Here is a 26,821-nt window from a genome sequence, read left to right on the forward strand (position 1 = left end):
TATGTGTGTTCATATGTTTACGCTGTCCTTCTATATCCATTAGGGATTGGATCCAGGACCCACACCTGGGATACCAAAATCTGAAGATGCTCAATCCCTAAATCTCTTTTATAAAATGGCATAATATTTGCCATTCTCCATATAGATGTTAGGAGAAGGAAATGGCAACCCGCTCCAGTATTCTTGCCTGGGAAATCCCAAGGACAGAGAAGCCTGGCAGGCTACAGTCCATGGGGTCACAAAGAGTCAGACACGACTGAGTGACTGGCAACAACAAATATATGTTAAGTCATCTCTAGATTAGTAATCTGTGTAAGATACTGAAATACAACATAGATAGTTAGGCTGTGTGTGCATAAAACTCAAGTTTTGCTTTTTGGAAATTTCTGGATTTTTTTCAAGTGTTTTATGTCTGTGGTGGGTTGGATCTAGGGATGCAGAATCTGTGAATGTGGAGGGCCGACTGTATACACATATACGTGTATATTTGTTTATGTGTGTGTGTATATGTAAGGGAAGAAGGATTGAAACAGTTGGCTGAAAACTTGGAAAGAATCACGTTTGATTTCTGTCTCATATAAAAGACATTTTAAAAAGTTCCCCCACATCTTTTTGACCTCATCATTTCATTTCTAAGGAAATAATCAGAGATACAAATGAATATTTATTACAAGGATATTTATTTTAGTCTTATCTATCCTTATAAAAACTAGAAATAAAATAAACATACAACATGATGGCTTACAGTTGAATAAAATACTATATTTACCTCTAGATGACAGATTACTACCCAGACACTAAAAAATCTTGATTTAAACATTATTCGAGTCCATGGGGAAGTGTTGACCTCATGAGTGTTTAAAATAGAGCTCAAAACTCTACTATTGTTCCACTTTTAGTTTAAAAATCTATACATTTAAATATAAGAAAAGAACGTATATGGGAAAAGAATCTAAACAGATACATGTATAACTCAGTCACTTTGCTGTACATGAGAAACTAACACAACATTATAAATCAGCTATTATAAAAATTTTTTAAATAAATCTAGGAAAAGAGGGAATCAAATCTAACTAGATGTTGTGTTTAAGAGGCAAATTCAAAATTATTTCTGTTTCTACTATACCTATAATATATACATACATTCTTTCTCCACAAAACTACAGAGGCTGTGTGCTCTTTTTTTTTAATTCTCAAAGAAAACTGAAGGCTAATAATGAAGAAAAGAAAAGGAAAATAAGCCTGGCAGAGTTTCTTTAGTTTGCAAGGAAAACTCTCTTCACTGAGGCTTTTCAGTTAAAGTCCCCATGACTCATGTCTGGGGACTTTGGGACTAAAATTATGTCCTGGATTTCATGTGGCAGAGAAACTTCATTTGTTTTCTCTTGGAGTTGAATAATCCCAACTCAAATTTCATCTATTATAACACCTTGGAGTTTCTGATTAAGCAATTATTTCTCATCTTATTCTTGCCTTTGCCTTACTAAATTTTCATCCAACACCTTGAATCAGCAGCTTCTGTTGTTCTGTGTCTTGTTCACATCATTCCAGCTTTCTCCATTAAATGGCACTGCCATTTAAAAGGTTTATTTTTATGTTATGCTCTTTGGAAGGCTCAGAACATTTTGTGTAAGAGCAATTAAAAAATAAACGTCCACCTTCCCCCTTGGGTAATAAATCATTCACAGACTAATGTGTTCCTTTTAAATGAATTCATTGGCTAGGTTTAATATCTCACATTCAGCTTCTGCTTTATGAAAGCTTAACTGCAAGTGTGTCATAAATGGAGTTTATAATTTATACTGAAGTTATTTCTGGGAAAATTTAGGGTAGCTTATGATAAAATATGCATGCATTTATTTATACACACACATGTACTCAAAAGAATATGCATTCTCCTTGGGGGTGATATCACCACAAATGGGATGAAAATTGGGGCTTGGTGCTCGGGGGGAGGTCAAAAGATCTTCAGTTTAGTTCAGTTCAGTTGCTCAGTCGTGTCCGACTCTTTGCGACCCCATGAATCAAGATCTTAGATGCTATAATAATCTGTGGCCCTCCAAAGCTCCCCTCTGTCCAACACAGTCTTATTCTTTAGTATTTAATCTCTCTCACTACAAGAAAATTAAGTTTAAATGAATATAATCAATAAATATGTAACTAAAATTTAAGTTCAATGTATTTTTCCCCTTTAGTGTGGACAAAAATGGAAAAAGACTGAGAAACACTGTAATGGAATAACAAGATGAAAAAAGAAAAATGAAAGCTAGATGACACAGATGGAGATGTATATGGTCATAACCTTCAGGCAATGGGACATTAAAAAGTGCAGATAAGGGATGGACGAAACTGTAATGTACCCCTATGTTCATAGCAGCTTAAATGTGGAAACAGCCTAAATGTCCATTGACAGATGCATGGATGAGGAAGATGTGGTAATATATACAATGGAATATTACTCAGCCATCAAAAGGAACAAAATAATGCCATTTGCAACAACATGGATACAACTAGAGATTATCATTCTAAGTGAATTCAGTCAGGCAGAGGAAGACAAATACCTTGTGATATCATTTATATGTGGAATATAAAACAGGACACAAAAGAACTTATCTAAGAAACAGCAACAGACTCACAGACATAGAGATTAGAAAGAGGGGGTTGAGGGAGGGAATGGAGTGGGAGTTTGGGATTAGCATATACAAACTATTATATACAAGATGGATAAACAAGAAGGTCCTACTGTATAGCAGAGGGAACAATATTCAATATCCTATAATAAACCATAATGAAAAAATATTTAAAGTAATGTAAAAAATATTCAGAACAGGAGACACAGGTGGGGTAGAATGCTGGGGAACCTGGAGTTCTGTTTTCCTGGCTTACATAAGAGCATGGACCGCCCCTATGACCTGCCTATGAAATCCACTTTCTATCTGCCTCTGTGATGTTTTTACCCACCAATCACACAGATGTGTGAATTCCAAGCTGTGATTTCTTAAGCATGCTCTGTCCACAGAATAATATCCATCATGTATAGACGTTCTCACAGTAACTGCTCTGGATCAAAGAGTTTTTGGGAGTGTCTCTTCTGACATGGTCAGCTTTTTTTTAAATGATACAATTTATTTATTGAAGTATAGCTGATTTACGATGTTGTGCCAATCTTTGCTGTACAGAAAAGTGACTCAGTTACACACATAGCTCAGATGGTAAAGAATCTGTCTGCAGTGCAGGAGACCCAGGTTCAATCACCGGGTTGGGAAGGTCCCCTGGAGAAGGGCATGGCAGCCCACTCCAGTATTCTTGCCTGGAGAATCCCATGGACACAGGACCCCGGTGGGCTACAGTCCGTGGGGTCTCAAAGAGTCAGACACGACTGAGCGACTAACACTACTACTATTAGACGTTCTTTTCTTTCTTTATTTATATATTTTTTCTTGGCCATATCTCGTGGCATGTGGAACTTCCCCAGCTAGGACTTGAAGTTGTGCCCCCTGCAGTGGAAGCACAGAGTCTTCACCACCAGGGAAATCCCTGATATTGCCAGTTGATGAGGTGAACATAAGGACAATTTCAGGTGACTCTGTTAATAAAGCAACTGCCTTGTTTGCAAAACTCCGGTTTTCCACTGAAGGGGGCATGCATTCAGTCCTTGGTTAGGGAACTAAGATTCCTACATGTCACAGGGCACAACTGAAAAAAGAAACCAGTAACAAAGACACTGATATTCCAAAAGGAATGAAAAAAAGACGATGAAATAACACAAATGACTAGTAAGGATTAAACATATATGAAGATGACTGAACTGCACAATAGCAGAAGAAAAGCAATTTCTGTGTAATATCGTATTACCAAAGATTAAAAATCTAATATTTGTGCAGTTTTAGGAAACAGACCCACATAAACAAACACTGGGGGACAAGACTGATGAGGTCACAGCTATATAGTAGGGGAAAATATGTAATTTAGACTCAAAACATAAGCTTTGGACATTCTTACCTTGGCATCTCCAATTCATTAGAACATGATAACTCTTTTCTTTTTTTATTGAGATGTTATCGGTATACAACATTACATTAATTTCAGGTTATAATATCATGATTCAAATGTATATGTATTGCAAAATGATCACCACAGTAAATTTAGTTAATATCCATCACCTTAGTTAAAATATTTTTTTCTTATGATGAGAACTTTGAAGGCTGGCTCTCTTAACTTCCAAATATGCAGTGGAGTATTATTAACTATCACCATGCTCTACATCACATCCCCAGGCCTTATTTATTATATAACTGGAAGTTTGTACCTTTTGACCCCTGGACCCATTTCATTCCTTCACACCTCCCCCCTCCACAACCTTGCCCTTGGCAACCACCAATCTACTCTTTGTATTTATGAGTTGAGTTTGAGTTTTATCTCATTTTTCTGAATAATAAATTTAAATGATTATAATGTCTTTATGATATTGTAAATCTAAAGGTTAATGGAGCATTTTTCCATTCCCCAAAGCTATTTCAGTGGCGAACAAGACCTCAGCAGATTCCCAGAGAGGGGTGAACTATTTATGTTTTGATTTTTATCCATCAGTGAGACATAAACTTTTTTAAAAGCAAGCCTGGCTCTCAGTGAGAGGTGATACAGCTCCCTCTAGACAACTTTTTTTTCCATCCAAACAACATGACCACATAGCAGCATCTGAGGATTTGTAAATAGAAGCCTTCATGATGCTCCTTAAATTGCTTGATTTGCCAAAGCAAAACTACTCTTTACAACATTTAAAAATAAGTACAAATATATCTGTGTCGAGAGGGTTGTATATGCAGTTAAAACACGAATTCTTTAAACCACTTCCATCTATTGATACATAATCAGAATGGCTGAAAAATTTAAGACAAGACATTTACTGCCAATGGCGTACCCTCCGAGCTGGGCTGTTGTGTGACCAAGTCTTCCTAGGCAGACTCTTCCACCACATCCTCTGCTTTAGCTCCTCTCTGAAGTACTTAGATAATAGTATCATATGCACTTTTTTTTGAATTATTTTACAGATGTGAAACCCCCTGCAACAATAGAAGATGTTAACTGCCTGATGACCATGAGCATGTGGTCTCCTGGAGTCTAAGGATCCACTTTGTTGACCCCTGTGACACTGCCTTATGACCTCACCATCAGCCAATCAGAGACTCGTGCGTGATCTGATCTCATACCCCGCAACCCTGCTCCCACATGCTCAGGCTGTTCAGTCGTGTCTGACTCTGTGAACCCCATGGACTGCAGCCTGCCAGGCTGCTCTGTCCATGAAATTTTCTAGCAAGAACACTGGAGTGGGTTGCCATTTCCTACTTCAGGGGCTCTTCCCAACCCAGGGATCAAACCCGAGTTTCTTTTGTCTCCTGCATGGGCAGGCAGATTCTTTACCACTGCACCACCTAGGAAGCCTTTAAAACGCTTTGCTGAAACCGCTCGAGAAATTTCAGGCTTTTTCCGCACAAGTCACCCGTCTCATTGCTTGGTCCTGCAATAAACCTTCATCTGCTCCAAACTCTGACATTTTGTTATTGTTTGACCTCCCTATATGTTGGGCATGTGAACTTGCATTTGGTAACAGTTGGATTCTTGTGGACTCTGCCTTATGTTGTATAAAACTTCTCAATAGTAGAGTGCGTCCACCTGGGCTTGGAGTCTGGAAAGATAAACACCAATTTCCAGATCACCATGCATTTGGCTCTCTTGTTTATCTAGACATTGATCTGCTCTTTTTGTAGAAGTGGCATAAGTATGAAGGTGCTAGGCATAACCAAGGCAATAAGAGACAGGTTTTAAAAAAACAAAACTGAAAGTTAAGTAGAGAAGTAAGAACATATACTTGCGACTCAATGGACATGAATTTGAGCAGGCTCCAGGAGATGGTGAGGGACAGGGAAGCCTGGCCTGCTACAGTCCCTGGGGTTCCAAAGTGTCAGACACGACTAAGTGACTGAACAGCAACAAAAGAACATATATACACGGAACATTTAAGTATTGCTGCAGTCACGCCTGATTTTCCAATGTCACTCGGGGTTCTCACAGCTCTTGCAGAGCCCAGACAGGGGCATCAATGGAAGCCACATCCCAGGTGACTAGAACATTTAGATCAAAGTCAGCAAATTAGGGACTCCCAGGTTGTGCAGTGGTAAAGAACCCACCTGCCAATGCAGGAGATGCAAGAGATGTGGGATCGATTCCTGGGTCAGGAAGATCCCCTGGAAGAGGGCATGGCAACCCACTCCAGTATTCTTGCCTGGAGAATCCCATGGACAGAGGAGCCTAGCGGACTGCAGTCCATGGGGTCACAAGAGTCAGACATGACTGAGCATGCACACACAACACAGCAAACTTACCTAAAACATATTTTCTCATTCTGCGTCACCACATATACCTTCACAGTGATCTGTGAAGACCAGGTGGGTCCCGAGGATGCTCAGTGTCCTGGGCTAGAAGACGATGGGCAGGAAAAACTGGCCCCATCCTGCACATTTCTCTTCCCACCTTTTGCTCCATTCAGCCCTGCAAGGTCCTTACATGCGTGTGTGGACACACTGCCTCGGTGATACAGCCGTGTTCCATCAACATCCTCTTACACACACTTGCCCCTGGGCCTGGGTGCATGTAGGGGTGCACACCAGTGATGCAATGCCTTTCGGGATGGTGGACCCAGGATAGAGACCCTTGCAAGTCCCATCACCCCTATGGGGTGGGCGTCATTGTGCAGAGAATTTCCAAGTTTTAAGTACATGGGACATATTCTGGGTGGGAGTTGGCATGGGGTCCCTGAGGGCAAGCCCCACTGGCAGTTCAGAACCCCTCATTCCATAGAAAAGACATAATCAGAGTGAAAGGGCTATATTTTAAGGCCCAGGTTAGGAGCTCATCTTACCTGGACCTAAAGTTGGTCTCAGAGACCAACAAAGATTCTGCAGTCTACCCTATGTAGACCTTGTAAACACAGAGACAAAGGACTAGTGGGAAGTGGCACCTCATTCATTAAAAAGTCCCAGAAGGCAGAAAAGACTAGCAGGCAGAAGTAAGAGCTGGTAAAGCGCAGGCACTGGGCTTTATTAAATGTTGCATGAGGATCAAGAATGAAAAGTGGGTCCGAAACCACCTTTTTAGAAAGAGCAGATAGAGTCCAGCATGAGGAAGTTGTTCAACAAAAGCCAGGAAGATGCTGGGAATTCCCTGGTGTCCAGTGGTTAGGATTCTGGGCTCTTACTGCCAAGGGCATGGGTTAAATCCCTTGTCAGGAAATTAAGACCCCATAAGCCATCGGGCATGGTCAAAAAAAAAAAAAAAGGTGCTGGGAAGACACTGAATGTAAAGATGAAGCATTCACTCACGTATAGATGTGAGATACCTACCAAGGCCCTGTTGTGTGCTTCGCACTGTCTTGGCTGTAGGCAAAACCTAGGTGAGCAAGACAGGCAAATTTCCTGCTCCCTTGGTGCCTAAATTCCAGTGGGAGAGAAGAACATAGGAATAAGGGGATCCATTCCTGTCTGTGGCAGATTCCCTGAGGAAAATAGAACAGGGAGTCATACAGAGTGAATTTAGTCAGAAAGAGAAAGACAAATATATTAATACATGAATGTGGACTCTAGAAAAGTGGTAAAGATGATCTTATTTTCAAAGAAGTAGAAACACAGACATAGAGAATGAACATATGGACACCAAAGGGGAAAGGAGGATAGGAGGAACTGGGAGATGGGGACGGACACACACACTACTGATACTACTTGTAAAATAGATAGCTAATGAGAAGCCGGTGTATAGCACGCAGTGCTCTGTGGTGACCTAATGGGAAGGAACTCCAGACAAGAGGGGATGTATGTGTACACACAGCTGATTCACTTTGCTGGGCGGCAGAAACTAACATAACACTGTAAAGCAATTATACTCCAATAAAAATTAATTTTAAAAAGATAGAAAAGCAAATGAGGAGGCTAGTGTGTATATATGTGTGTGTGTGTGTGTGTGTGTGAGTGTGTGTTGATGGGTGTGTGGAAGGGTGGCTGCCTCAGCTAGAGGGTCAGAGATGACCTCAGTGACAAAGTCAAAGAGCTCAGTGACCCCCAGTGACACATGCTGCCAATGGGGAGGTTGGACTCTTGGGCAGATCTGCTCTCTTATGGGGTGATGCTGAGTCTGAGGGGCACAGAGGTTCTATTTTTCATGGAAATTCCAGTGGCCCTCTAATCAGTCACATGTCCTGGGATAAATTCATGCATCTCTCCCTGCTTCGTTAAGGGATTTACAAATTTTTGTGAGCCCTAAATAGGATCAGACAAAGTAAAGAAGCCCAGTGCACGTTGCCAGTGTAGACAGCAGTCAGTACTAAATCATAATAATTACCCATAGTTCTAATACACCTTGATTGCCAACGCTTTTCTCACAGAGTGTGATGAGGCTCAGTTCCTGGAGAAGAGGGCATAGCTGTAAGATGAAGGATACAAATTTGTTGGATGGAGAATGTCCACTGAGGCTGCCAGATTACAAGAACTGTGAAGACAGTCGGTGCGGGAGGGGGTCAGGGAGAGGGCATGAAAACACAGCCCGGCAGTTCATGGGGATTTTTGCAAGAAAATAGTACTTGGCTGGCTTAGGGTCCTGAGAGTCACCCCGGGCTCTGCCACAAGCTGGCTGTGCCACCTTGGGCACATCTTCATCTCCGTGGGCAATGGTTTTCTTAAATTTTTATTTTTTTAATCACTTTCAGAATAAAAGAGTGAATGGAATCTATTTGCATTTGAATACCACAAGAATAAAAGATCTTATTAAATTTAGAGATCCTGATTCAGAAGGTCTAAGGTGGGGACAAGGAAACTGTGTTTTTACTGAGCACACAGATGGTTCTCAGATGTGGTCCTCTGAGCCCACTTTGAAAAACACGGAGCTGGATGACAGTCTTGGGTCTTGGGTAACCACTTTGTGAAAATTGAACCCAGGTTTGTCTTGAGAGTCTGCTTATATTATGGCATCAGATGACCCTTACAGGTGAGCAAGCTTGAGATCAATTTCTCCAACTCCCACACAGGCTAGATGGTTGACTAGATAGATGATTATTTGCAAACTGCTTTGGGCACCTCAAGAAGAGTGTTGTCTCAACATGGAAATAGGTAAATGGGTGTTTGCTGGAGCTCTGAGGTCCCCAGAGAATAAGGGAGCTGTGGAAAAATCAGCGTTGTGTTGTGTATTATAATGTTTCAACTTGGAGGAAAGCAAACCCTGATGCTTCTGTCAGGCTCCTGGGAATCTGATCTTTTAGTCAGGGTAGGAAGAGACATCTTCTATCCAGCTCATACTCTCAAAAATGATTATATTGGCTCTGGGAGCAACGGTTCTGGTAAACATGCTTCTCTGCCTCTAATTCAAATGATCCTTCCTGTATAATGACAAAACAAAATAAAATAAAAATAAACAAAAACAAAAGACATAGTGCAAGCAGCCAGGCTATCTGGTGTTACTAGGTTCTGAGCTATTGCTTAGTGGTTACCTTGGGCTTTGGGAGACTTAGTTTTTTCATTTACAGCAACATCACCCCTTTCTGGGCTTCCCCAGTGGCTCAGCAGTAAAGAATCTGCCTGCCAGTGCAGGAGATACGGGTTTGATCCTTGGGTTGGGAAGATCCCCTGGAGGAGGGCATGGCAACGCACTCTAGTATTCTTGCCTGGAGAATCCCGTGGACAGAGGAATCTGGCGGGCTACAGTCCAAAGTGTTGCAACAACTGCGCGACTGAGCATGTACGCACACACCCCCTTCTACTAATTTGTGGATGGGAGAGATAATGGCTACCGAACCACATTGGACATGATAGAGCTTCTCACCCACTTGTATCACCCTAACTAACAGCATCTCTCCATACCGAATCTGTGAGGTTGCTCAGAAGCTGTCAAATGTTCAAGGATGCTGGGAGAGTTTAGGACGGCTGCAAGTGAGGGCAGGGTGGGGCATCATCAGAGGAGTAAATTGCGGCTGAAGCAATTGTGCTGAGGAAGGGGAGCAGAGACTGTAATTGTTCCACCGACAAGGGAGGCTATCATCAGACCAGGGTTTCTGAACTGACTCATACCACAGGGTGTAAAGAAAAGAAACACTGGAGGCAGACATGTGTGAAATCTCATCAGATGCTGAATGGGACCAGGAAAACCAAAGATGAGACCCGGGCACAGGGCAGAGGCAGTGTGGTCACTGCTGTCCTGTACACTCACAGAGTCCTTTTGTCAGTCCGATTTCATCTCCTTATTGATCTTATTGACTCTCCTTCCATTTGGTTCTCTTCCATTTATCATTTGTTTTGGTTGAAGCTGCCTGAGGAGCTGCTCCACATGAGCTCATCATCCTTCACTTTTTTTTTTTTTAAGATTTTTTTACATGGATCATTTTAAAAATCTTTGTTGTTGTTTCTGTTTTATGATTTTTTGGGCTGTGAGGCATTCGATTCCCTGACCAGGGATTGAATCTGAACCCCTTGAATTGAAAGGTGAAGTCTTAATCCCTGGACCACCAGGAAAGTCCAGATCCCCTCAGCCTTTAAGCTCTCAATATTAACTCTGCCTCTAAGCTGATGATTTCCACTTGGAATTTTCTAAATCACTAAGATTACTTGATATGGGCTCCTTTTGCAGTCTGCTTTTCACCAGCCTCTCTCTGTTCTAGAAACACTCTGGCTTCCACCCAAACCTAACCTTGAACCTGTCTTCTCCATCTCCTCCTCCTCGCTGTGACACTTCCCCATCTTTATACTGTAAGGTGTCCTTTTTCTACTTCTGCCCTGCATCCCTCCTCCTCTGCATCTTCAGCCTGGTACCATCTCCCCTGACTCCCAGAACTGCATTGCCCCCTGGGGACCACATTAGATGAGCCAGCATCTCCTCAAATTCAATTCTGAGCTCATACATGAATCCTCCCACTCAAAAAGAAAGAAAGAAAAGCCTCCTAGCTTCTTTCTTCATATACTGTTTATTTATTTGGCTGGGTGTGGTCTTAGTTGTAGTGTGGAGGCTCTCTAGTTGCAGCTTAGTTGCTCCGAGACATATGGGATCTTAGTTCCCCAACCAGGGATCTTAGTTCCCCAACCCAAAGCTACGTCCCCTGCATTTCGAGGTAGAGTCTTAATCACTGCACCACAAGGGAGATTCCCTAGATTTTTGTATGGCTCTTTCTTCATTTCCTTTTATCATCCAGACTTCAAACCACCTTTTACAACTTCTTATCATCCTTCACCTCTAAAAAGTCAATAATTGGGATTTTTTTCTTTGTCTTAAGAACTTTCAATTAATGGATGAAGAATTTAGATATAATCATTGTTAATCAGTATCAGGCCCATTTGATGTACTCACACAAATTATACACTAAAGATTTTAATTTTGATTTTAATGTCTAATAGAGTGCTAAATCTTACCTGTCACATTTCTTTAATAAAAACATCTAAATAAAAATTTTAATGTTCTAAAAGAATAAATTAAGGAATATTTCAATGTAATTAAGATTAATTAATTGTTTAAACATTTTAAATTTCCCTACTTTGACTGTCTCTATGAAGTTCTAGAGGTTGCTTAAACCACTATCACTTCTCACACCAACTACAAATTTGGGAGTTCTCAAGACCATAGTCAGATTCAGTCATTCACTGTACAAGTTCTTGCAGAACTCAGACAAGCCATTATTCTTATGGTTATATTTGATTACAACAAGACAGGTTAACATCAGAGGGGAAAGATGCATGTAGGGCAGGAGCCTAGAGACCCGTTGAAGCTTGGAGCTTTCAGTTGTCTTCTCAACAACTGGGACTTTTGTTTTAAGACATTAGCCAACTGTGAACTTAAAAGAGTTATACCTCAGATACTCAACACTCTCAACAAGAGGGAAAATTTAGGTCTAAGTGGGGGGACTCGTCTTCTGCCCAAGCTAGCCCTTGCATGCCTATGGCAACAATTTCCTGCTCATCACAGAAAAGCATAGGACTGGTCTCACCCATCCCTCTGCTTGCTGGTGTGAGGCTGGTGTAGAAGAACAGGGGTGTAGACACAACAGGGTGGCCATGCGCCACCCCACGCAGCATCAGAGAGGGAGCAAGGGCTTTGTGGACACAGCGCTCCCCAAGCCCCTTCTGTATCCCCTGGGGTTTCCCCTGGTCTCTCCATTCATTCCTCAGGTCTGTTTTATATACATGTTTTTTCTGTCATCTTCAGGGTTTAGACCCAGGGAAAACTGGCAGACTTAGTTTCCTATGATGTCCAGAAAAAATACAATAAATTAGAAAGTACAATATAGTGTAATAAATAAAAATTTAAGACATAGTTTTTGAAATTGTCAGAATAAAGAAAATTTAAAATAAATATGATTTCACATAATGAAATTAAAGTCAATGTTAATTCTATAAATAGAATTTGGGGGGCTGCTGCATAGCTTGGGGGACCTTAGTTCCCAGGTCAGGGATTGAACCCAGGCTGCCTGCTGTGGAAGCATGGAGTGCTAACCACTGGAAGGCCAGAGCATTCCCTATAATTTAAACATAAAAGAGAAGACTAGCAAAACCTCCTAGGTAGAATAGAAAACAAAGAAATAATGAAATAAAATTTTAATTTTTTTTGTGTGTAGCAGAGTTTTATTAAAGTGAAAAATGGACAGAGAAATCTTCTGACACAGACATCAGAAGGGGGTCAGAGAGTGCCCCCCTAGTTAGTCTTATCAATGCCTTATATACTTTTTTCAGACCTACTCCCACAACATACACCTTAAATTAACAAGGTTAGAATGAGCAATAGAAAGCTCTTACCAGACCCACTCCCATAATAAACATTTTAAGATGACATGATTAGTCAGAAGGTTCTTGTTAAGGAGAAACATGTCCTCGAGCAAGACACATTATTATATTGACTAAGACAAAGCAATGTAGAAAAGAACATTTGTCCTTTTCTCCTTGAGAACCCCAGACCACCACCTCCTCCCCCCCCCCCCTTCCTCTCCTTCTCCTCCCCCTCCTTCTGGACTTCTTATCAACCTGCCTAGAAATTGACTCTCTCATTTCCCTCTTCTTTGAGGAGAATTATGTTGCCAAGGGAAAGGGGCATCATTTTCATTCCATAACTACTTCCTGTTATTGTGGGCATCATCCCTAAATTGTTGAGGCAACATATTCTCCTAACCCTCATATTGAGGGTCTCTGACCCAGGGGCCCCAAGTAATAGTTGGAGGAGGCTGTGGCACTCGAAGGAGCCTGGACAACCATTTGTAACTTAAAAGCTTTCAGAAGGTTAGAAACAAACCCTGCTTTACAGTTACAGATGTAAGGCAAAATAGGCATTAAATCAAGTTAAAACCTAATCAAAATTAAAAGTCACATTATGTCCATAGTTAAGGTACAGTATGTTATACTAGTCCATCTTAGGACTGTGAGATGTCATCACAGAGTTGCAGAAAGTCCTTTCCCTGGAATGGAGAAACCCACGGTGGGAAGCCTTCAACTGATGAGGAGGGTAGTGCTCCACAGACCCAGCAATTATGTCGATTGTGGAATGCGGCACAGAAACGAGCCCTGGACAGAAAGACATTGTCTTGAGGGTCAAACGGCAGGCTCAGGGCCTTTGGGGTCAGCAGAAGCAAGCCCACATAGGTCTTAGGCCCGCCTTGCTTTCTGGCTCAGACAGCAGCTTGTTTGACACAAAGCCTGGGCCAGTAGTTAACCTCCCAATAATGCCTGTTGAAACGCCAGGAGTCACATAGTTAATTTTAAGGCTTCAGGATCTATGACAATATCTGTGCACAGAAACGGTCTGTGATAGAGACAGTCCCTTCTTTTGGGGGGGGGGTGCAGTTCGAGCCCTCATTAAAGCTATGGGTAGAACTGTAAGCCAGCTGTCTTGTGTTTCCTGAGTTAGCTTACATGGATGTCTTTTAATAATGTCATTAGCCTTTTCAACTTTTTCTGAAGGTTGGGGTCTCCAGGAACAGTGTAAGTGATATTCTATCCTAGAGCTTTTGATGCCCCTTGAGTTACAGCAGATTTAAAGATGAAGCCATTGTCATTCTGAACTTTAGAGTTTAAGATCCCACTTACATCATAAGTCAGTACAGTAAGATTTTGTCCATTCATTAATCTCGGGCTTTAGTGAATACTGCTTTTGATGTGAAAATAGGTGAGAGTCATTGAGCTTAATAATGACAGGAACAGCATTTTGTGCTTGACCCAGTGTTTTTCCATCAGCCCACACTTTAGGATTTACCTTTTGTTCAATTAATGGGAGAGAAAGAGCAGGCTCCATATTCATGAAAACAGAGGCTTGGACCTTGCTCAGTATATCCTCCCCAAAAGGGATGAGGGAGACTCCAGCATGATCAGAAACTCATGAGAAAACAGCACAGAGTCCCAGGTGCAGTCACGGTTAAAGGATGACTGAAATAATAGCATTTGGCTTGTCCTGACAGTCCCATTATGGTAGTGGATCGAGAGGAAAGCAGGCCAGGGGCTACAGTGAGCACAGAGAAAGCTGTCCTAGTGACCAAAACCAGTTGATTGGCCCTCCACAGTTATTAATACCTGGGATTCCTCAGTTGTCATTAGGATGGGAGCTTGTGTGGGGACCCCCAGGCACCTACAGTCCAGATTGTCTTGAGAGTCCAACTCCCGGAGCCTACAGAGGGCAGTCCCTTCTCCAGTCTGCTTCTTTGCAGACAGGACCTGGAGCCAGAAGCGGCTCAGATGCCTGAGGGCAATACCGCTTGAGATGCCCCTCCTTTCCACAGTAATAATAAGTCCACCCCTTTTCCCCCTGGGTTTCTCTGCGCATTTTTCCTCAGGCTGTTTCAGAGCAGATCTGACAGCCATTGTTGGGGCTTCAGTCTTTTGGATGCCCCTTTTGGTTCTTTGTTTCCTCCTATTTACCTCCTCATATTCTCTACTGTAATATACCATCTGAGCCAATTGCAACAGTTTTTTTTAAAGACTGATTTAGTCCAAACACCTGTTTTTGTAACTTACGGCAGATATCTGGAGCTGACTGAGTAAGAAATCTATCTTTTAAGATAATTTCTCCCTCTGTAATTTCAGGATCAATGTCAGTAAACACGCGGAGAGCCTCTAGTAATCTATTCTAGGAATTTACCAGGAGTTTCCTTTTCTCCCTATTCCATCTCAGCCAACTTAGCATATAGTCTTAGCATGTGCTCACTTGAGTCCTACAAGAATACATCAGGCAAAGTGGCTCTGTTATGGGAACTGTTTTGCTCCCAGTAGGAAGGAGGGCTATTTTGTGTTCCCTCTTTCTGCTTATCTCATGTTCAAGCCATTCATCTCCAAAAGTAGTAGCTTCCCCCAAAACTCAAGTTTTCAAGTCAGGAGTCAGTGCCTGTCCCAAGACATACATTACATTTCACCCAGTAAAGTTAGTCCTATGAAGTCTTCTATGTACTTTTTGGATCCTCTAAATAGTCTTGACCACAATTGGGACTGTTTGAATTTCTACCAAGACTGAGACAACCCCTCCTGGAAGGGTGCCCTAATTCTCAGCCTGTTCAGCTGGGAGCCCCAGATACAGGGGCAAAGGAAGAGAACAAGAGGCAGCTGAAGGTTTCACACCCAAATCTGCACCCTTAGGACACAAGTCTGGCATGTCTCACAGAGAGATAAAGAGCAACACATATGGCACTTCTACCCATTTCTCTTGTTTCCTACAGAACTGGCCTAGTTGTAAAACAGTAATAATTGAGATCCTTCAACAGATGAGCGTTCCCCATGTTCCAAAGGATTCTGTGGCCATTCAGTATCACAGAAGATCAGGTGTCTTTTTAAACTCTGGGGATCAAACTTGTTCCAGCATTTTAGAAAAAATACATTTTAAAGGAGTGGTTCTGGAACTGCTAGATCCCATCTGTAAGAGAGAAAAAAGCGGCCTCCACAGTCGTGGCTTCTTCCCACTGGAGGCGTCCCTCCCTGCTCTAGATGGGGGTGTAGACAGACTTTTCACCGAAGTTTTCCTTCCCTGGTCGAACTTAGTCTGTCCCTCACTGACGTAGGTGCCTTTCTCATCCCTCCTGGTTCTACCACCGAGGTGGCGTGAAGATGCACCAGGAGTAGACCTGATGGCATCCCAGACTGATGTCCAGTTCCTCACCATTAAGACCTTAGTCTGATTTTCGCTTTTCCTCTGATGCCACCCAGGATGGAGCAGAGTAGCTTTCCCGGAATGTTTCCCAAGCTAGGACTAGTAGGGGAAGCATCCATGTTCCATGTGCCTGAGCACATTCCCGAGTACAGTCCTGACCACAATAGAAGCATTGAGTTATAAAGAGACGAACAAAAACCCCAAGATGTCTCTTGTGAGTGTCACCACACTAGTGTTTGTGATAGCAAAAGAGCGAGTGGGGGGTCAGCCAGCAAGGAAGAAGTGATTTTTGTCCTCGAGCTACTAGGGCCAATCCTTTCAGTTTCATTTCCACAGCTTCCACAAAAGAAATATCTAAGGAGTTGAGACAGAAGCCATCAGAGAGCCTTCTCTGGTCTGCTAAGAGCTAGTGCTACCAAAGGAGAAGCCCATTGCATTTCCAATCTGACCAGATCCTTCAATTCCTGATCTGTGTCCTCAAAAACCTCATGGTCACCAGCAGTGCTTCTGTCCACATAGATAGGAGACACAGCCATGAGAAAGACTCACTTTCAGGTCGCTGGCCCCTGAGGCAGGCAGCCAAGAGAGTGACCTCTAGCCTGAGAGACGTTCCTGGAGCTAGATCTCTGCCTCGTTTCCAAACGTGCTCTTAGTAACTTTCTAGCAAGGCTTGCCTAGTCTAACAAGGCTAAGTGCTTCCATGCATGGGGTTTAACTAAAAGTACAAAATAACGGCATGGATCACAAGTCCCTTGAAAGTCCATGATCCAACAGATTAGATTAGTAGTTCTAATTTCCAAGGCAATTATAAAACGGTCAAAGAGACCAGGAAAAGCTGACCGAGAAAGGAAAGTTCGGTCCACACACTTTGCCCATCTCTGGCCACTTCCCTCGTAGGGACCTTGGGTGTCTTTTGGCATTGACAGGTCGATGTAAACCCCCGACAAGGCTCCCATTCTGGGGGCTGCCTTCAGTCATCACGAGTCACTGTGAAACCACAGAGCAGGGCTCATCACTTGCTTCACACAGGGCATGTCGCTCATTCACACAAGCACTCCAAGAGTTAGTAAAGTAAAGCAGAAAACGTGTATACTGAGAAAGCAAAGAGGCTACAGCCCTGAGTGTTCTTACCTGTCCTGAAGATCCTGGATGAGCCCCCAAGATAATAGCTTATGGTGAACGATGTGAGATTCGTGATCTCCGAAGAAGATTTAGCTTTGGGACCAGGGACTAGACTTGATTACTCAAGAGCTTTTGTGTAGCAGAGTTTTATTAAAGTGAAAAAGGGACAGAGGAAGCTTCTGACACAGACATCAGAAGGGGGATGGAGAGAGCCCCAAAATAAAATTTTAAAGAAATTTAAAATTTACAAATAAACTTTAGAAAGACAGAGGCAAAGAATGATAACCAAAAAGGCAAAAAAAAAATTTTTTTAAATTGGGAATCAAGAAGATGAAAAAGATAGACGGTGAAGCTGGATTAAAAACAGAATGCAGAATATACCAACCCAAATACCACCTCAAGGCCATGGAAGATTTATTGAAGAAAAAAGTTCATAATAAAGTAAATACACAGAAAAACCATAAAAACACAAAATCCTTGGAAATGAGTATTTTAAATGTTTTATTAAGCTGCAAATAGTTTATCACAAGGAGGGATTCTAGGCATTGAAGACGTCAGGGGGAATGGTTTGGAAATGGAGTTGCCTAAGGGACCATAATGTCTACAACCAGCTCTCTGCCTCTCCATCATGGGTCCAAATGAGATGTATTTTGTTACCAAGTAGCTAAAACACTAAGACTCTGGAGCTGGATGGCTGATATTCCAATCTCTGCTCTTCTGTTTAATAACTATACTGCCTTGGGCAAATCATTTAGCTTTCTGTGCCTCCAATTCCTCAAATATGAAAAGGCTTAATAACAGCATTTATCTCACTGGGGTCCCTTTAAGTATTAAATAAGTAATGTGCTTAGAACAATGCTTGACTTTCCATAAGGGCTTTATGAGTTAGCTGTTGCTAATTATGGGCCTCCAAGAAAATACTTAAAAATACATTTTTATTATGGAAAATTTCAAATATCAGCAAAAGTAGAGAAAACAATATGATGAACCCTGATGTGCATATGACTTAGCTTTGACAATTATCAACTCATGGCCAATCTTATTTTTTATTTTTTCAAAGATTTATTTTGATGTGGATCATTTTTAAAATCTTTATTAAATATATTAAAATATTATTTCTGTTATTGTTGGGTTTTCTTTTTTTTTTTTTTTTCCTTTGGCCATGAGGCATGTGGAACCTTAGCTCCCTGTCCGGAGATTGAACCTGCAGCCTCTACTTTGGAAGACGAAGTTTTAACTATTGGATCACCAGGAAAATCCTCCCCCCGGCTTTTTATGGCCAATCTTATTTATCTGTTCCCTATCGACTCTGTCTGCAGTCTCCTTCAGATTATTTGCAATCAAATCCCAGATGTTACATTAGTTCATCTTTCAACATTTCAATGTATATCTCTAATAGATAAGATTTTTTTTCAAAAAAGAGAACCTCACCACAATACCATTTGTGCACCTAGAAAATATTAACATTTCAAAGCAATTATTTGATAGGTCTTAGAACACTGAGTGCAAGCCCTTTAGAACACCAAGGGCGTGTACGAAGGCCAAAGCTTTATTATTATTCCCTTTAGAATTCAGCACAGAAAGCACATACTCAATGGTATCCTTGAAATGAAACTGATTTAAACTTTTTCCTTGTCTAGCAATTTTGTCATGCTTCATATTATACAATGACAGTAGTTTTGTTCTTTTGCAAGTGAAGATTTTTTTCTAAATGCTCCAGGAATACATTCTGTGAGGTATGTTTTAGGAGACCACTGACAACTGTAGTTTTTCTCTTGAGTCATTCTGTTCTTAGCATTGTCAATTTTGCCAATTGAATTTTTGAAGCTACCATTGCACATTGTGTAGTCTACAAAGGAATTCTTCCTTTCTTTTTCATTTGAAAAACACATTTCAGTTCTAAAAATGTTATTGTTATCTATTCCATATCCTTATTCCATATCCTCTTCCATATCCTTAGAAGTGTAACAGAAGCAGAAGATATTAAGAAGAGGTGGCAAGAATACACAGAAGAACTATACAAAAAAGATCTTCACGACCCAGGTAATCACAATGGTGTGATCACCACGGTCTGACTCACTTAGGGCCAGACATCTGGAGTGCGAAGTCAAGTGGGTCTTAGGAAGCATCACTATGAACAAAGCTCATAGAGGTGATGGAATTCCAGTTGAGCTTTTTCAAATCCTAAAAGATGATGCTGTAAAAGAAAGTGTTGCACTCAATATGCCAGCAAATTTGGAAAACTCAGCAGTGGCCAGAGGACTGAAAAAGGTCAGTTTTCATTCCAATCCCAAAGAAAGGCAATGCCAAAGAATGCTCAAACTACCACACAATTGCACTCACACACTAGCAAAGTAATGCTCAAAATTCTCCAAGCCAGGCTTCAGCAGTAAGTGAACTGTGAAATTCCAGATGTTCAAGCTGGATTTAGAAAAGGCAGAAGAACCAGAGATCAAATTGTCAACTTCCGTTGGATCATCAAAAAAGCAAGAGAGTTTCAGAAAAACACTTCTGCTTTATTGACTAAGCCAAAGCCTTTGACTGTGTGGATCACAACAAAACATGGAAAATTTTTAAAGAGATGGGAATACCAGACCACCTTGCCTGCCTCCTGAAAAATCTGTATGCTGGTCAGGAAGCACAGAACTGGACATGGAACAACAGACTGGTTCCAAATAGGAAAAGGAGTATGTCAAGGCTGTATATAGTCACCCTGCTTATTTGACTTATATGCGGAGTACATCATGGGAAATGCCAGGCTGTATGAAGCACAAGCTGGAATCAAGATTACTGCGAGAAATATCAATAACCTCAGATATGCAGATGACACCACCCTTATGGCAAAAAGTGAAGAAGAACTAAAGAACTTCTTCATGAAAGTGAAAAAGGAGAGTGAAAAAGTTGACTTTAAAATCAACATTCAAATAAATAAATAAAATCAACATTCAGAAAACTAAGATCATGGCATCCAGCCCCATCACTTCATGGCAAATAGATGGAGAAACAGTGGAAACAGTGACAAACTTCATTTTTTTAGGCTCCAAAATCACTGCAGATAGTGACTGCAGCCATGAAATTAAAAGACGCTGACTCCTTGGAAGAAAAGCCATGACCAACCTAAACATCGTATTAACAGGCAGAGACATTAAAAAAAAAAAAAAGGCAGAGACATTACTTTGCCAACAAAGGTCCATCTAGTCAAAGTTACGGTTTTTCCAGTACCCATGTACGGATGTGAGAGTTGGACTATAAAGATAGCTGAGCACCAAAGAATTGATGTTTTGAACTGTGATGTTGGAGAAGACTCTTGAGAGTCCCTTGGACTACGAGGAGATCCAACCAGTCCATCCTAAAGGAAATCCGTCCTGAATATTCATTGGAATATTCTACTGCTGAAGATGAAACTCCAATACTTTGGTCACCTGATGCGAAGAACTGACTCATTTGAAAAGACCCTGAATCTGGGAAAGCGGTGATAGAAAAGTCATCAGTGATGACTCCCACCAATGAAGGCAGGAGGAGAAGGGGACAACAGAGGATGAGATGGTTGGTTGGCATCACTGACTCAATGGACATGAGTTTGAGTAAACTTCGGAAGTTGGAGAAGGAGAGGGAGGCCTAGTGTGCTGCAGTCCATGGGGTTGCAAAGAGTTGGACATGACTGAGTGACTGAACTGAACTGAACTGAACTGAAACGTGTATTAATACTATGACTTGAAAATCTTGTGTTACTGAAGGGAAGGAGGGAAGTATGAAAAATGTGCTACTCTCACACCTGTCCATGTTCTTCCCCAACTTTACGTAACTACCTTATACAGCTAGTTAGTAAACGGTAGAATCTTTGTTCTGCCTCTATTCCTAAGGCAAACCCAATATTGAAATCTGAACAGCATCTGGCTCTGTGTTGCCTTATCGTGTTCAGACAGAATTCATTTAGTCTCTTGTTTCTCTGCAGTTCCCAATGTGCTCACAGAGGCAACTTTCAAGAAAGATGTATAACCTCAATGATGATTATGGTTTTACTTTATAATAATTAGTTCAGTTCTCTAAATTAGACTTTCTTTGACTTGGCCAGAAAGTGAAGTTTGGATATTAAGTTGTGATTTAGTTGATCCTCCTGAAAGTTGAGTCAACATTATTTGTCTCCAGATGCAAATGGAGAAATTGAAGTGTATTCTGCAAGCTTAGGGCATGCATTGTTCATGCATAGTAACACTATTATGTTTACCTATCATTCCAGTAAGTAAATTCTTAGAAGATCAGTAGTTCATATGCCCTGGGCTAATAATAATAGGAACAGACTCACTAAGGAAAACCCCAACTCAGGACTTTCCTGGCTGTGCAGCTGTTAAGAGTCTGTGCTTCCACTGTAGAGGGCACAGTTTCGATCCCTGGTCCAGGAACTAAGATCCCACATGCCTTGTGGTGCGGCCAAAAATGTAAAAAACCAAAACCAAGAAAAACACAAAAACCCAATTCAGTACAAGTAGCCCAAAATTGGAGTGCAGTTTTTAAAAGAATGTCCAAATGCACATTATAAACATTCATCATAAGAGGATGATAATTAAGTTCAAGTCTTTGCTAGGGCTACATCTGATTACAAGCTGTCATGTATTTCCTGGCTGAACTTTTGCATAATTGCTCTTAATTTCCCCTAATGAAATTGTGGAAATAGAAAATCATATTGTGAAATGGCAAAAATGACCACCTTGCAATTCAATCCATCTGGTCATCAGCTTTAGGGACAAGATAATCATGAGAATTGTACAGTGAGTGAGTACAGTGAGGGGGTACAGTGAGTGAGTGAAATTCGCTCAGTCAGGTCCAACTCTTGCGACTGTATGGACTGTAGCCTGCCTGGCTCCTCGGTCCTTGGAATTCTCCAGGCAAGAATACTGGAGAGGGTAGCTATTCCCTTCTCCAGGGGATCTTCCCAACCCAGGGATTGAACCCAGGTTTCCCACATTGCAGGTGGATTCTTTACGTCTGAGCCACCAGGGAAGCCCAGAGTACAGTAGAGTTTCCCATATCATATACTGGTTGGCCAAAAAGATCCTGTGGAAATCTGACTTTTTAGTCAACCCAATATTTCCTATGCGGGCAGTCACACTCACTGAAGGAAGACCTAGACCTGGGTCTAGGTCCAAAAGACCTTCCAAGGATGCACAGATGACCCCAGGGGAAACTTCTGCCATTACATTAGGAATGGGAAAGCTGTGTGAGAAGTTTAACTTTGATCAAACTTTCTTGTGATTAAAGTTTACTTCTGGATATTCAACAATAATAATGATAGGAATGGTGCCAGATTTCCTGAAGAAAATAAAACAGGGAGAGAAAAGCAGAAGGAGAAGGGCTGCCCTGTGTGTGTGTGTGTGTGTGTGTATCTGTGTGCGTGTGTGTGTACATGTGTGTATGGGTAGGGATGGATGCTTCAGCTAGAAGGTCAGAGGTGACCTCAATGACACAGTCAAAGTGCTCAGTGACAACCGGTGACACATCCTGCTGATGGGGTGGTTGGGCCCTTGAGCAGATCCTGTCTCCTATGGAATGGTGCTGAGTCTGAGATGCAGAGAGATTCCATTCCACACGGATTCTGAGATGCGTGTCTTATGCCACTTCCAAGAGTTCCCCCTAAGGGATTAAGCCCCAAAGCCCACTGTGGGAGCTGCAGTAATAATTCACACATATAGGCCATCTTCTCACTCCTATATCACCAACTCATCTCCCTAACGGTCTTCTCTGCAACTCTCAAGAAGACTACTGTACTTAAACTTGAACCCTTGTCTTAGGAGTTCACTTGTAGGGCAAACTGGACCAAAAGCAGCTGAGGCCTGACCTCAGTCCCTCAGCACTAGTAACAACTATCCTATTTTCTGGCCAGTCTCCTTAAATGAAGAATTTCCCATTAGAGTTTCCATTAGCTGATATAAACTACTAAACACAAAATAGATAAACAACAAGGACCTGCTTTATAGCACAGGGAGCTATATTCAATTTCCTGTAATAAAGCATAATGGAAAAGAAAATGAAAATGTATTTGAAACTAACACACAACTATTTTTCAGTTAAAAAAGTTTCCAGAGATCTCAGCAGGTGCATAGGGGCAGCTAAAGCTCCAACAAGAAGCTACAGAGGCAGATTGATTTTCCTGAGAGGTCCCTTAATTCTGAACACAGTCAGCCTCCAGCCTCCTGCTACACTCTGACTTCTGGGGAGTGCAATCCCTTTTGGTCTCTTTACCCCCTTGTAAGTGTCCTTTCCTGAGAGCTTTGGCTGCGGAGGAAAAAGCTGATGTTCCATGGGTGGTGCTGCCTTTGCCTTCTGACTCAGGTCAATGGATGGTGTGTCTGAGGTTGCCTGGGGCTGTGGGTATGGTGGTCCCCAGATCTCAGAAGACCGTTTCCAGTGACCGGCTCCTCTCTTTTATTGCTGTTTCTTTCCACTGAGGCATCTAGGCTTTTCTTTCAGTAAAACCCAAAATCTCCTGCTCTCTGGACCATTGCTACTTTACCCAGGGGAGGCAATTATGCTCTTGGAGACAGAGAAATGTCTTGGACACAGAACATCTGAGTTTATGTTCTCATTCTAGCTGTGTGACCTTCCACAAATCTTTCAACCTTTCTAAGCTCAGGTTTCTCATCATCAAAATGGGCAAGATTAACAGAATGGAACTTACCTAAGAGGATTATGTGTGTGTGAATGCAGGTGTTTTGTATGTCTGTGAGTATCTTGGAGAACATATTCTGGTGAGCAGAATTGCTAGGTTAAAGAAGATGAAGAAAGATGGATAATGATGATAGTATCTTGTATATGTGAACTGAACTTAGTGAGATGCCATTTTTCACCTATCAGGTTAGCAAATATAGGAATGTCTAATAATACACTGTGCCCCCAGTCAGGATGGAGAAACAGGAACTCTCAAATGCTGCCAATGGCAATGTAAATTGTTATCAGTTTCTGAAAGAAATTTTGACAAAAGCTTTCAAAATTTCAGATACATGCCCTTTAACTTAGAAATTTTGCTCACCAGAATATGTTCTCCAAAATACTCATAGACATACAAAACACCCATATTCACACACACACACACACACACACACACACACACACACACACACACATACATAGAAGTGTGAATATTAACTGCATTGTTTATGATAGAAACATACTTGAAACAACCTACATAACCATCAAAAAAGAAAAGGTTAGATCTTCCCAGGTGGCCCAGTGGTTAAGAATCTGCCTGCCAGTGTGCAGGACCTGGGTTCAATCCCTGGTCCAGGAACTAAGATCTCACATGCTGCAGAGCAAATAAACCCATGCGCCATGACTACTGAGCCTGTACTCTGCAACCAGAGAAGCATTGCAGTGGGAAGCCTGTGCACCACAACTAGAGAGCAGTCCCTGCTCGGCAACCAAAGAAAGTCAGTGCACAGCAACAAAAATCCAGCACAGCCAAAAATAAGACAGTAATAATGATAAATATTTTTAAAAGAGAAAAGTTTAAAGGAGTCACAGTTAAGTGAAATTCCATGCAATTGTGAAGACAGAAAAAGTCATCTTTGAAATATATTGATAAGTGAAAAAGAAAGCCAGACACAGAGCAGCATATACAGCTTGCAAAAACAGTTACACAAACGTGCAGACACCAGCTCTGAAAGGATGCACAGGTGCCCCTGGAGAGGAGAATCGCATAGCTGGAGGAGTTGAAGGAGTTTTTCTTCCTCATACTTTTTTGCACCTCTTGACTCTCATGACATGTGTGAGTATTACACTTCACATTTAGTTTTGTGTTTCTTTCTCATATTTTTAAATTGAGATATAATTTTTATACTATAAAACTGCCCTATAAAGTGTACAATTCGGTGGTTTTAACATATTCATAGAGTTTTCTAACCATCTCCACCATAATTTCATAACATTGTCACCACCTCAGAAAATAAACTCTGTGCCTACTAGCAGTCACTCCTCATTCTTCCTTCCCCCTCAGCCCCTGGCAATCACTGATTGACTTCTGTCTCTATCGATCTGGCTGTTCTAGACATTTTATATAAATGCAATCATGTGATATATAATCTTTTGTGCCTGGCTAAAGATTCTTCCATATTGTAGCATGTGTCAGTACTTCATTCCTTGTTGTGTCTGAATAAAAATCTTTTATATATAAAAAAAGAAATAGTATTTCTTCAAATATCATTAATTAAAAAAACTGGAAACTGTGTGTGCAATATGCACAATTATTAGGACTAACAATCCATGTGAATAAAAACTGATAATAGTGCTTGCAAAGCAAAATCCTGCACACAAGGTCCTGGACAACTTGTGGAAAAGGCTGCCTGTCACCAGGGACAACTCAGCCTCACCCCTAGAGGCACCATGATGCTCATGCGATCTGGTCCTGAGATTCACTTCTGTCCAGTCCCATTGGGTCACAGCGTGAGGGCAGGGGCAACCTGGTTTCCTTGTATAAAGTGAGATTTGGCAGGTGGCCAGCTGGTCGAAGTAATAAGGTCAATCATTTCCCCCATTTCCTTACCCCATGTTCTCTCCCCACATCCAGACAGTAACCTCCTGTTGGATGCATTTGCATAGATATATTCTCAAGCCCCGTAGTCAGACGTGCTTTTGTTTCCTCCTGCTCTGCTTTTCTGTGCGTTTGTTTTCCTCACACTCGCTCGCCATCCGGGAAGGATGTGCTTGTCGTGTGGACTGTGCCTCTTACTGCCTTACTTTGTGAGGGATTGTCATCTTGGGCCTCAGTTCTGGAAGGGACACAAAACAGTGCTGAAATGCACTGACTGCACTTCCGTTTACTACTTTTTAATTCATTTTTAAAGTTATTTTTTATTATTCTTATTATTTTATTTACTTTTTAAATATTTTTGGCCATTCCACGTGGCATAAGGGGTCTTAGTTCCCCGACCAGGGGTCAAACCCTTGCCCGCCACATTGGAAGTGTGAAGTCTCAACCACTGGACCACCAGAGACTTCCTTGGGCTTCCTTTGAGATGAAGAGCACCTGTGGAGGCTGCCCCAGAGCTGTCCACTGTCTCAGTCTTTCCAACTGCTACAAAAAAATGACCACAGTCTGCGCTACTCAGCCACCAGTTCATGTCTCACAGTTTTGGAGGCTGGCAGCCCAACAGTAGAGGGCTGGTGATCCAAGATGCTGTGTCCTCACAGGGCAGGGAGAGAGGAAACACACTCTCCTGTCTCTTCCTATAAGGGCACTAATCCCATCCTAAGGGCTCCATCATTATGACCTAATCACCTTGCAAAGACCCCCACCTCCTAATACCATCTTGCTGAGGGTCAGAGTGTCAAACTATGAATTTGTAGGGAATCCAAACATACAGGTCATGACGCTCAGGGACCAGCCCAACAAGGAGCTTTAAGAAATCCTCTGAGAGAGATCACAGGTGACACAGCTGTTACTTTGAGTGTGTAAACTGGTGAGGTGATGGCCTTGAGGGTCAAGAAGTGTGACGTGCTAGGGAGTTCCAGGTGTGTTATAGGCCAGAATTTTCAATCCTGTCCAATCAATTCCCCTTTTTAA

Source organism: Cervus elaphus, chromosome 15 (assembly GCF_910594005.1).
Source record: "Cervus elaphus chromosome 15, mCerEla1.1, whole genome shotgun sequence".
NCBI lineage: Eukaryota > Metazoa > Chordata > Mammalia > Artiodactyla > Cervidae > Cervus > Cervus elaphus.